This window comes from Lonchura striata, chromosome 2 (assembly GCF_046129695.1).
Source record: "Lonchura striata isolate bLonStr1 chromosome 2, bLonStr1.mat, whole genome shotgun sequence".
NCBI classification, from domain to species: Eukaryota; Metazoa; Chordata; class Aves; order Passeriformes; family Estrildidae; genus Lonchura; species Lonchura striata.
This window is the reverse complement of record NC_134604.1, coordinates 107721706-107735388: the sequence shown is the minus strand read 5'-3', so window position 1 is coordinate 107735388 and position 13683 is coordinate 107721706. Positions and strand designations below refer to the sequence as shown.

The window sequence follows — 13683 nt, the reverse complement described above, 5'->3', positions numbered from 1 at the left end:
GAGGGAGCTCTGTGGGCCTGGGTCCTATTGATGTGTCAGGGTTGGCTGTGGAGCTGTGCAGGAAAAGTGTTGCCTTGTGATGTACCTGAGCCTCACAAATTCCAGCCTCTGACCTGTGGAACAGGGTGAGTCCTTTTCCACCACAGGGCAATGCTGGAACTGCTCCAGGAGCAGCTGCTGAGAGGTAGAACAGAGCCTAAGGCTTTTCAAAACCTGGGAACTCCTCCCTTATTACTGTGCCTGAGGTTCCCAATCTTATTCCTGCCTGCAGGGCGTGAGCTGAAGTCTCTCAAGGAGAGGTGGCTGCCCAGAAGCACAAACTGCACTGTTTGTGCAGTTGCCTGCACCTTAAGTGTTTTTAATTTGGGCTCCTTGCTCATCTCCACCTAACAGAGAAATATCTTTAATAATAGAGCTATATGAATAGAGGAATGAAGAATGGCATTGACATAAAAATGAACAACATAACATAAAGGCAGGTTTTTCCATCCCTCTAAGTAATTTGCTTTAGTGACAATTTATAGCAGTACAGGTTTCTGCTGTATTACAAAAAGCATTAGTATGAGAGTCAGCACACTGAATATTTGTGAAATAACAACATCTTCAAGGGTGTACCATTATACTCTAAATGCTAGTATTATTTTAAAAGAAACCATATTGCTTTTAACATTTTCATTATGCATAGAAGTCATAATGAGACACAATGCTGTGTTTGCTAATATGTCTCATTTGTATTTTCACAGAGGAGAATTTTAAATATTTATAGCAACAAGTGTTTATGTTCAGGAATTTTGCTTTGACAATGCAAATCCCTTAAACAAAGTTGAAAAACACTTTAATTCCAAGCCTAGGAGTAAAATGCCATTATCTGCTAGCCTTAGATTTTTTGGTACCTCGCATTAATCTACAAAATTATATCTGTTTTCACCCTCCTGTCTTGTTTCTCTGATCCCCATCTAAAAAACACCTGACCCAACAGAGCACCTCACCAGCATGGCAATGAAATTATTTGTGTCCATTGATGGAAAATGCCTGAAAGCTCAAACTGTCCAAAACTGTGCTGAGTATCAGATTTGTAATCCCACTCTGCTGACAATTTAACTATTGCTTCTGAAAAGGCGCTTGCAGCACAGTAGAAGGAAAAGGCCTCATGACAACCTGCACAATCCTACATTATTTAGTACCTATCTGTGTAGCACAGCTTTGGCTGGCAGGGAGAGTTAGGGCTGAGAAAGGGAGATGTGTGCTGCTGCTTTGAGAAATGCAAATAAGATTAAAGTTGCCAGTGCCTGCTGAGAGGTAAATTTCTTTTCCAGAAGCTGAACACACCTTTTTTTCTGAAACAGCATCTTTGTTGGTGGGAGCTGCTAGCCTGAATCCATCTGCCACACTTAAACCCTGGACCTGGTAAATAATCTCTGCACACTGCGTGCAGCTATGACAATATATGTAATGTCTTCTGGTTATACATGTCTAATCTTCCTTTGGCAGTGAACCTGTGGAACTCAGCCTGAGTTCCTTTTCATTTATATACTTGTTTTGCTCAGTGTAGATGAGGGCAAAGAGGGGAGGCACAAGGGGGAATTCAGGGAGTAAACAAACTGTACCAAACAGCTGGGGTGATTAGGCTGTGAATCCAGACAAAAGATGTCATCTGCTCCAGCTCACCTGATGCACAACGGCTGCTCCTGCACTGCTGGCAGGATTCATGGATCAAGTATTGGACATATCCATACAGTCCAGGTGGGATAAATGTTTGAATTGATAGAACTATTGCAACTATTGCAGGAATTATCTATTTGATGGTGTGATTTCAGATCTAAAATTTACTATGGATACTCATGGCCATATTCTAGTATGCTTTGAAAATGGTTAATGTTGAAAGCTACTTGGTCTTAGCTAGATCAGAAAATTCTTGGCCAGAGGACATAATGTAATTATTCTCTGGTAAATGCAAGTTTTCCTGGTTTGGTTTTTAATTTAGTGTGTATCTTTCTTTTCACTGAAGAACAGCATGTTTTCAAGCAATCTAAGAGATTACCACTTTCCTAAAATACATCACGCTGAAACTGTTAAATGTGTAATAAATAGGCTTGGTTTGATGACATTTAAAGGAAGATAGATAGCATTTCTCTTTTCAGGCTTTTTGGGGAAAGAGGGTTTGTAATGATCTCCCAAGATGCTTGTTTGAGGAAAGTTTCTATTTAAAAGTCAGACATGCCAAGAATTTTTACATAATCCAAGCTGATTTACAAATACCTCAATTATCAATCAACACAATGAGAATCTATGTTCTGCCGCCTGTCAAATAGCTGGCCTTTACTGCAAAAGCAGTTATTGAAGGAATGGAGAAAAAATAACTAATGGCTGTTATAAATATTCTCCACTGGTAACACTTTTTTTTTTTTTTTTTTTTCCTTCATGGCTCTCGGGAAAACTAATGAACAGTGAAACTTCAGTTACTTCCATCCTAGTGGTGTCAAATATCAAGATCAGGGTTTACCACTTCTCCTGCCAGAGTCTGGCTATGAATCCATGGAAAACCCTTTTCCCCTGTGTCCAACTGTATGTCCAGAGTTGTTGTGCAGCCCTGGCTGGCAGTGCTCAGGCTGTCCATAGTTGGATATCCTCCCTCACATGGCCAGGTGCAGATCTCTCTCTCTGCTTGTTCTTCAGCTCACAGTGCGGTCCTTGGCTTTCCTGACACATCACCACAACCTGTTAGCGCTGACAGACAAACTGCCTCCTCTTTGGCAGAGTCTGAGACCCTGGACCTCCTCAAAGGGCCACGTTCAAGGTAGCCCAAAAAAGTCACCAGGCCATTAGGTTTTGAGCAACCAGAGCAGCCCAGTATTAGTCTGGAGTCTGCTTCCCCCCTCCTGCTGTCCTCGGGAGGATGGGATTTCAGCTGCTCCTCCTGCAGCCTGCCTTGGTGTGGAGCTGTGGCTTCCCTTATGCTTCAGCTTGGGGTGAATCCTCTGCTGAGCCTTTCAAAGATGCAGAGTGTTCCAGAGAAAGCTCACTTTGTACCTAAGGGCATGAAAATGTTGCCATTAACGCCTGTCTGTGTTCCAAATATTTATAAAAGAGTAGATTTAAGATGTGCTAACAGCTTCTGAGAATTACTGGAATTGCTCACGCTGATCAAAACCACTTCCTACGGTACATGTTGTGCTTCGTCTCTAACTTCCCACACTCAGTGAGTGTTCCTGACCAGGTCAGCAATGTCACTGACCCGAACCAGATGATTTTTTATTCTTCTCAGAGTGACTGAGACATTCCCACAGGATACACTTTCCCTCTTCTGAGAATTTCTGTGCATTTATACGAGGAATACTTGTCCAACAGACAGCAGCCCTGCAAGCTTGTGCATCAGACCACTGAAAGGAACGGGTTAATCTTGTGAGCCCGCAAGGTCCCCGCGTCCCCAGGGAAGTCAAACTCGCGCGACAACCCTGAAGAGCTGCAGAACAAGCATCATTCCCTCTTGGCATCCAAAAAAAAGGAACCTCCCCTTAAGGGAGATAGCTGTGCGTGAGCCGAGACCCGCTGTGCGACCCCCCGGCTGCCTCCCTCGGGCTCTGTGGGCACCCAAAGGCCGCCGGAGGAGGCAGCGGGTCCCGCCGCTCCCTGCCCGGGATGTCGCTCCAGCCCCGCGCGCATCTCCCGCAAGGTGGAGCAAGAAGCCAGGATTAGACTTTCCCGATTCCCCCGGGGTTTGGTGCTTTTTGGGTGCTCCTTTTCTTGATTTTCTTTTATTTTATTGATGGTGTCGTCGTCGTGTCGTGTGTCACTCACTCCCCCCACCCGCTACCCCCCACCGCCGCCCTTAATTTTGACTTTTTCTCAAGCCGGGTGTTCAGGGCGATGCTGAGGCGAAAGGAGAGGCCGGGATTTACTTCTTTAGCCGCCCCCGAGAGCGGGTGATGCTCTCTGCAGTTTGCAGCCTGTCAGCGATAGAGGGTGGCGGGAGGGGGAGGAGGTAGGGAACACAATGAGCTGCATAAATCCTGCGTGCGCACCGATTACAGCAGGAAAAGAAAATTTAAAAATTTAAAAAGGTAGGTCACTCTTTTTGCATTAGGGGGGAAAAGAGAGGTTGGAGAATCTATTCCTATACACAGAAGCATAAAATTCACATTAACATCTCATTAAGTCTTGATGCACTTAGGGACTGATCCAAAGACCATCAAACTCAATGGGAGACTTTCCATTGCCTTCAAATGGGATTTGGATCATGCTGTTAGAGATTGACAAAAGCCCATATTAACAAAACAAAACAAAAAAAATTCTGACATTACCTAAAAGGCTATAAAAGCATTTCCATTCCTTTTTCTGGGAAATCCCTTTTACAGCTGCTCAAATGTAATCACAGCAGCCACCTTCCTGGTGAAGCTTCCAGTTAGAATAACATCAACATGGCTCAGGGACGATGCAAATGATGCCACTATTTCACCAAAACTGAAATGGAACTTTCTTTTTTGATCATAACAAATTATCCATAATAGAAGAGGTAAACCTGCAGTGTTCAGAGGTTAATTTAAGTGCTATGTAAATACCATTTTAAAAGGGGGAGAGATAAAAACAACTGAAATCTAGATCAGGAAAACCATATGCTGGTCATGATAATGCTTTACACAGGGCTGGTGCCCTAATGTGAACTAAAATAACTGAAATGAACAGAAAAAGTACTAAAGTAGACTTTATATGATCAGAACCAAACCAGTTTGTTGTGCATAGTGCATTTAGAGAACTCAGTACATGATATCATCAGTAATGACTGTTTTCATGTGTGGAGATAAATAGTAGTACATTAAAAAAAAATTAAATTAGCTGCCTTGGGCAGCTTCAAGTTCCTTGAGCTTCTCTTACTCTTTTAAAATGCTGCTTCTAGCAGAGACAGTCTGGAGCTCCAGCTCTGATTAGTTTTTTTGTTCAGATGGCCTTAGCTGTGACTGTGTTACTTGGCTGATGACAGAGGTGGGCTGAAAATTTCTTGTACAGGTTTCAAAAGAAAAAAAGGCATGAAATAACAAATGTCTAAAAACTTTTGTCCTAAGTATTTAAAAGTTGAAACTGACATGTCAAATTGGATGGGTAGAATGCTATAGAAGATTTGGAAGACTTTCTTAGTTTTACTTCCACTGTGATGTTTTAAATCTTCTTCTCCTCTTTGTTATCTCCTTTGCTTGTTTCTCTGTTGAACATCACCTTCCTGTTGCCTGGACCAAACAGTGGGGAGAGAGCTACATCCTCAGGTATCTCCATGTCTGGCAAACAACCTTCTTGTTCCTCATGTCTCTTAGAACCTAAACTAAATACTTCAGTTTTAGCCATCTCTGAAGTTGCAACTCTTAAAATATTGCCAAAAACTAAATTTCACAAGAGAAGGAAGGAAGTTGTAGGTATTGCCTAAAATTTTAAAAATGTGTCTAATTACTACATGCAACAGTTATGGCAGATCCTAATGTTAACATTGAAGTTAGGTGGCAAATGAGAAAGGAATTCCCCTAAAGAGTCATGTAGCTGCACTGATTTAATTTTCATTTTTATTCTCCTATCCCACTCTAACATCCATTTCCATTTTCCTCATTTTCTTCTTCAAAGTATATATAACCTTACCATCTTCTCCCTCTTCAACTTTGATTTTTTACCTTCATACAGAATTAAATAGTCTTGTAACAATAAAATATATATTGAAACACACATTAAAATACTATTCAGTGCATATTAAAAAACAATGCACTGGTTTGAGTATCATTTCGTGCTACCAGAGATCAGAAATCTGGCCCTTGGTAAGTACTTTGGAATAACTGCCAGGAGCTATTAATCTTGTACAATGTCCCCATACATTCTAACAGAAAAGTGATGCCAGGGAAAAAGCTTGAACTGGCATCTGTGTCTGGGATTGTATTTTCACCTGTCAGTCTTTTCTGATTGCATATTATCTCAGCTTTCTTAATCTTATTTCACTCCTCCTTCAGTCAAAGGGGGTGTGCCATCAATTGCAGCAAGAGCAAAGTGTTTTGCAAATGTTTCTTCCTTTTACTTCCTTCCTCCCCTGCTGAAAGTCAGTAAACAAAGTGAAGGAACTAACAGAAGCACTATTTCTTTGCTTATGGATAAACCATCGATTTTGGTATTGTAGCCCTGCAATTGTGTCAGCCCTGGAAAACAAAGCAGGGAGCATCTGAAGTGTCAGGCACCTCTTTGAAGCACAGCTTCCACTTCCACGCAGTGTTCTCACTGCAGCTGCTGAAGCACTGGGAGCTCCCGGCTGCTAGCCCAGCACCAAACCCCTGCCAAAACCACTGCCTGCACTCCCAGCCCTGCCTGGCCCTGGCTGGGGGGAAGCAGAGCTGGAAGCTGCAACATCCACAGAGGATAAGCAGACATGCTTTTTATTTGTCATCACCCAAGGAGGCCCAGTGTTTAAGTGGAGATTTCTGTGGAGAACACTTGAGGATTTAGGTGTTGAGTGCCCGTGTGGAAGCTGAAATCCTTTTGTGAATCTGGGCATTGGTTAGAAGCTAGCTAAAGTTTATACTGTGTTTTTAAACCATGGCTTTATTTTCCATTAGTCTGTGAGGAGCTTACCTTTACTTTCAAAATTCCAGGATGAATTGTTTAGAGATATCAAGCTTTTCTCTAGATTTTTAGGTCCCTGACAGACAGCTACTTTAAGAAGAAAAATGAATGAAAATGCTACAGCATCCAAATTCATTCTCTTAAAATAATAGGACATTTCTGTTGGTGGTAGGTAAATCAGAAAACTGGTCATTTAACTGCATGCCCAGTCTTTTAATCTACAAATTGAATGATTTGCAAGGAAAACCCAAACCAAAAAAACCCACAACATTTTAAATGCTGCTCTTTCTCTCTTCTGTGGACATCCAAGCACATGATGGGCTTTCACAACAGTGGTAATATTAAATGAGAAATTAATTACTTAGCTAGGGTGATGATGACATGTTCTCCATGGCTGTGGCCATTTTCTCTCAAAACACAATGAACATGCAAATGCAGCCCTGATAATGCCAGCTGTTGTCTTTACTTAATGTGAAGCACTATTAGTGAGTCACCCAAGCCTCTTGTAATTATGTTCAGTTTCTGGTTGTGCTGGCAAACATACAGGGTTTCCAAATAACAGTGTCTAAATTTCACACCTTGAGAGGTAAATCTATGCCTTAAATAGTTAAGTAGTAAGTATTGCTTGCTTCAATTAATGTTTTACAGTTCTACTCTGCCTATGGATGCCAGATAATGGATACTTAACCAGATCCTCAAATACTTTTCTGGGAGAGATAAATACCATTATTATCCAGAGCAGTGTAGAAAGGAGAGGTGATCTTTCTAAATCCATTCATTGAGACAATTTAGCTTGAGAGGCCTGATAATTCAGTTATAAACACACAAAGGCAGACTGGCCAACATCCAGAGATTTTTTTTTCTTTTAAAGCTACTTTAAAAAAAATATTATGATGACTTAACAATATTTTTTTTCTACTTGACTAATAGTTTCTGAGCATTATGAATATTCATTATTATTTGACTTGAAGACCTAGAAATTCCCACTCTTTTAAATTTCAGCTGATAATCATGCAGTTTGACAAACCAATTCTCAAATCTGTAGATAGATCAGGAACATTACAAAACGTTGGAAATAGCTATTATACTTGTATAGGCTTTGAGTCTTTTTTCCCATAAAAACCAGCAAATTAAATTCTGTAGTGATCAATGAATTAAACCTAATAAGCTGCCTTCAGATTTAATGCATGTGAAATTTTTAGTCTCAGCTGACGAAGATAGGAGGTAGGGTGAGTGGGTGCAAAGTGCTGTGGGCTGCCAGTAAGAAATTCTTAGTGTCATGATGAAAACCCTACTGCTTTAGCAGTGGGTCAAATAACTGTATCACATATGACTCAACAGCACTTAAAACCACTCAAATAATAATAAAGTGGGTTTTTTTTTCAATTTTCATTAACATATATTGATATAATTTCCTATATCAATATTTATTTTGACATATGAAACATATAATCCCATTAATTAATCAAGATATATTTTATTAATTTGAAAAATAATGCAAATTACTTACAGATGCTTACATGCAGGCCCAAACACAGCTTTTCCTCAGACTGATTTAGCTGTTTATAGGTAGTTTATTGGGCAAATGGTTTTCCTGTGCTTTCAAGTGTGCCTGTTAATGTGAATAAGTGTGTTGAATATATCACTTTATTGTGTGGTTTTTGTAGAGGGGGACTGAAAACCCACCCACTCCTTTATATTGCCAGACTTTAGTGCTTTTCAAAAATACAAAGTGTTTTCAAACACAGGGATTAATAGGAAGGCTTGGATGAAACTAATGTTTCAAACCAGTTTGTTATCATGTAATTATAGGATCACTTGGGTTAGAAGGTGCCTTAAAGACCACCTCATTCCAGCCCCACTGCTGTGGACAGGGACATCTTCCACTAAACCAGGTTACTCAAATCCCCATCCAACCTGGCCTTGAACACTTCCATGGGTGGGGCAGCCACAGATTCTCTGTTCTTGTGCCTCACCACCCTCACAGTGGAGAATTTCTTCCTAATATTTAATCTAAACACGCTCTCCTTTAGTTTAAAACCATTACCCCCTCTCCTGTATGATGATATTATTCATTATTATATAATAAGACTGTTCATTTTGACTTGGGTAATTTCACTTAATTCCATGAGCATCCTTCAAGTAATGAGGAGCTGCTCTTGACAGAGGCAAAGTATCTTGGGGAGCAAAATGATTAATGACCCTTCTCTGCAGTTCTCTTTCAAAAGAGTACTGAGAGGTCCAGTTCAGTGGTTTCAGACAAGGCACCAGGGTAACACTGGAGCAGGGATGGGTGGGCATTAATCCCCCCAAATGAGTGGTTGCATATCCTACCCCTCCCACTATCAACCAGAGGAACGAGCATCACCTTTCATTAATTTTAGTTCCTTTTTTTCTCTAATGAGATGAGGAGGGATGAGCATCACCTTTCATTAATTTTAGTTCCTTTTTTTCTCTAATGAGATGAGGAGCTTTTGCTTCTATCTTTGTGTCTGCCCTTCAAGAGCACAATGCAAGTGCTGGAAAGCCTCAGAGCAGGTCTGAGGTGCTCAGTGCCCGCTTGGTTCTGCTTGCTCCAGTGAGCTGAAGGTACAGCTTCTCTCAAGTGGAACACTGGCCTTTCTCCAACAGCCTTAGTCAATAAATAGGTGAGAATCCTTGAAGAGAGGATATGTAATTTTAAAACCTCAGCCAGTTGCATAGTTTGTGTTCGTGCTCAAGAAGGCATCGGATGAGCTGACTTGAAGTATGAAGGCCTAAAACAGGTTGGGAGAGGTGGGAAAAAGAAAATTCTTTATTTAGAATCTTTACAAGATTCTGTTGAGAATCTCTACAGTCTCTTCATCTGTAAACTAAATATGGCAAATTTGACATCTCTAATAAAAATAATGTAATGATTAGTTCAGATAATCAGATCTAGGTTGTTGCCAGGGAAATATCCTGGTACAAATGTATCTGGGCAGTCCATTGCCAGCATAACTATGTGTGCATGTACTTTTAGGTTCTACCATTCCCCGTGCCAAAATGTGTCCTTGCTCTGACACATAACTGATTTCCTTTAAATGCAAGGATTCCAATTAGCATTAATTGCTGCTGTTGCCTTGCTGACACCATGTAACACCATGGTGGGAGGAGAGCATGTTAGTCACAATTGTTCTGTGGACAGGAAAGCTGAAGCCTAAGACAGATTGTTAATGGAAAAAGAGCTAGGCACACTTTTTCTGTTGACTTCCCTTTGGATTTTCTCTTGTTTGATTGTTTTGTTCTGCATGGCAGAAGAGAAAGGTCACCAACACTGCTGTTAAGAATAAATTATCTTCACTATTTATTCAAATATTCTAAAATATATGTTGATTTAATAAGAGGACATATGAGAGACAATGTGAACACCTTTTTCATTAGAAAAAAAGCTGATACTATTTATGACAAGTACCTGAACTAAACTATTTTCACAGCAAAGGAGAATTTCTTCTTAGTCTGTATTTTAATGGAGGCCAAACTGGGTGGTTCTGCTCTAAGAAAGTGACTAAGGTATTAATATGCCTATGGTAGAGAACTGAGGAATATTTATCCATGAATTTTTGGCCTTAATTGAATTGAATGCTTGCAAATAGATGAGTGAAAAAACAGAATAAAGGAAACTCAAGATCCCTTAGAAATGCCATAAAATAATGTAAAAGGAGTTTCTACAAAATATATGTCTTCTTCTGCTGATAGCAAGATTTCATATCCTTTGCAGCTTTTTTATGCTTCTTCAGTTTGAAAAATCTGAACTTTGAAGGTCTTGCAGCAAAAAACAAAACCAGTTCTGGCTAATCTTCATTACAGTACTCTTAAGGAGCATCACTCATCATTAAGAAAAAAATTGATCTACAATTATGCCAATATGGCAAATTAAAGTGCACTTTGTGTTTTTGTATTTTATCAATTTATGGGATTCTGTTTTTTTAGTAAATTATCAGTAGGAAAACTTCCACAAAAATAATCCCATGAAAGTTAATCAGTGTTGCAAAAGATGTGTTAGTATTTTCCTAGCCAATAGCAGAGCACAAGACATAGCAAATACTTAAATAAAAAGTGCTGTTCTTCTTGAAAGAAATATTCTGTAAATTATCAAGCAATGTTATTACTGCAATGACATAGAAAATATTTCAAGTCTTTGGCTTGGGGGTATGTGTGGGAAGATGGGAAGACAGAGTAAGAATTCACATGTGCATTATTATAGTACTTGGAGAAAATTGTTAAAAGAAGACAAAGATAGGATTAAATCTTCTAGAGATGATTGTTGCTTTCCCCTACGGTCATAAATGTTTTGTACAGCTCTCCCTAACCTGAAGGGACAGTTGCTTCTACATAGAGTTAACAATTTGGTCTCTGGATCAAATTCAGCCTGACATAATTGGGTTCAGTTCCATTAGCTTCTGAAGAGTTTTGTTCACTCTCACAGACTTGGATTTGGATTTGAAGTCTTGGCAGTCACCCGGAAATGATGAAAACTGTTCTTTCATCATTTCTTGTGATCCAGCTTGTATAAATGAAAACACTGACAATGTGTGAAGAGGTCCTCAAAACTGAATTTCACTAGCAAGACATTTCTGTGATTGGTTACAAGCTTATTCATCTTTATAATGACTTATTCATGTGGTAATTAATTTTCAAGACCAAAAGATTCTAGATTTGATAGCCATATAAATTGCAGGAAATATGAATTTTTAAATGCACTTTTTCTAACATGTCACATGATCTTTTGAGTTAACATCACACTGACTACAAATTCTTCACAGAAGAAATACTGGAAGTTGCCAGTCAACATGCTGGCTTTGAAAGCATTTATCTATTTTTTTATCACCCTATATAGTGATTAGCATGCAGATCCATCCAATTTTATAGATGTATTTTGTTTTTCCAACAGAAATGAACACAAGTATGAGTCTTAAATATTTTATGATGCATGATTCTAATGATGTGATATGAAGCTAATGACAGATTTTCCCTTTGTTAGTACAGAAAACTTCACATGTTCACCTGAAGAACATGAAGCTGGGTTAAGTTCAGAAGTGGAAGCACATTTTTTGTTTAAATTTGAAAAATCTAATAAAAGATAAATTCTTATGAGGATATGTGGTATGTGAGAGGAGAGTAACAATAATTACCAGATGGCAATTGCTTCTCTTTGAAGACTTTTCTTTTAGTATTTTTTGTCACCACTGTCTGCAAAAGTAGAGATTCAATATTTACCTTACATGTAAATAATAGTAATAACAGTAATAACAATTTATAGTAAGATTAAATAATGATTTCTGGTGGCCTAGTATTTCTAAGAAACTATCTCAGGAATACAAGAACTATGCAAAATCCTCTCTGAAATGGGTTGTCCACTAGAACAACAGGCAATTGCTCAGGTAGGGTAAAGCACAGTGCCATTTTCCCAGACACACACCATGAAGGAAATCAGACACTTTACTTTTCATTACCATTTAGTTAAATACTCAGTGAGCTGTTTTAATGACAAAAATGTGACAGGCAGAAAATAAGAAATTAAGTATGCCACAGATTCACCTTTCATTGCACTGAAAGAAATGTCATATTAAAAATGCTTTGCAAAACATGCAATATTTGTGACGTAGCTGAGCTGCAGATACTAATTTCCCCCTTTTTGTGTGCTTCAAATATAGAACTCTAAATGTAGAATTAATAAAGGAGGGGAAAAAATAAATATATTCTTGCTTACAATCAAAGGAACAATAATCTGATTAACTAATTGCATTAGGTTTTCAGATGCCTGAACAGCCTTTGAAGCTCATGTCCCATTGAAATGTGCAGTGTAAAAGTTCATCCCATTTTCAGTGCTGTTTTTGGCAGCCTTCAGCTAAAATGGGCTAAACATGGGAACATCACATCCTTTTAATATTAATCATGGCTCTATTTAAATATACAAAAAATTACTCAGACTGACAGTTTTCTTCATATTTCTGTATCTTAGTAAGTAGCCTGGTCTTAATCTTTGCAGCCTTCACAGGGGACAGGAAATACTCAACATATCTAAGACTTCATTAGCTTCATCAAAGGGTTTAATATCATGCTAAATACTCATCACCAGGACCTCAGATTTGAAAATGCTGACTTTTTCCCCCCAGTCCAGACTATAAATTTGTGTGAAATCAGTGAATTATTTGGAACTATGCCAAACACAAACATAGTTGCCAAATCTTGGTTTCATATTCTCATCAAACACAGAGAATTTGGAGAATTTAGGGAATAGATTAGTTGGAGAATTTTTGCAATTCACACAAGAAATATTTTCTCAGGGGTGCAGAGATAGTGCATGGTTATATTTATACCCAGGATTTGTATCCTCTGGATGTGATCCATGAAAAGTGACACTGACCAGATCACCAAACTTAATAGCCAAGCTCAAGGTAAAACAAACTCTGCAGCAGTGACTTAAAAAAGGGGCTGAGTGTACCCTCAGCTGTCACGATCCGCTTATAGCGGGGTGTCGTGATGGTTCGTTAGCCGATCCCAAAGTGCAAAAGACAATCAGCAGTTTAATCACAACAAATGCACCTTTATTAAGGGCCAAAACAATAAATGCGATAGTGGGTTCAGAAAAGAAATAAAAGGATAGAGAGAGAGAGAGAAGGGGGGATGGGAATAGCTACCAACACAGGCGGAGTCCTCACTGGTCCGGACGATGTGGATCCGTCTTGTTGTGTTGGGGAGAGTCTCCAAAGTTCTACCTATCCCAGGGGTCCAGTTATAGTCCACAGAGGGAAAAGGGGGGGAGCAGGCAGAACAATGAGAGTCTATTGAAATTGCTGTGGGGGAACAAGTGTATTCCATTGAAGTTACTGGAGAAGAACAGGTCAGGTCATTCTCTCCCTTCGCCCACTGTTTGTGGTAGGAGTCTCAGTCTCAGTCCTTGGGGAGAGGGTTCTTGATCTCCATCTGTCATGGTGGTAGTGAGGCAGATGAGGGGTCTTCAGTGAGAGACCACCAGAGTCACCCCAACAGTTCATTTGGCTTAAAGGTGGAGAGTGAAGCAGGAATTGCAGTAGGCTGCTCTGTGCTGGGTCCACGCTGGGTCTTTGCCAA

General features: G+C 39.5%; 1 long non-coding RNA gene across 1 annotated transcript in view; it reads left to right on the top strand.

The window, feature by feature from the left end:
* The first annotated feature begins 3981 nt into the window (after positions 1 to 3981).
* Positions 3982 to 13683, top strand: part of LOC110483259 (uncharacterized) — a 28059-nt gene continuing 18357 nt past the window's right edge. The window contains exons 1-2 of the long non-coding RNA XR_002467539.3: positions 3982 to 4061; positions 5236 to 5258. This is a non-coding gene — a long non-coding RNA (uncharacterized LOC110483259). The remainder of the gene's footprint in view (positions 4062 to 5235; positions 5259 to 13683) is intronic.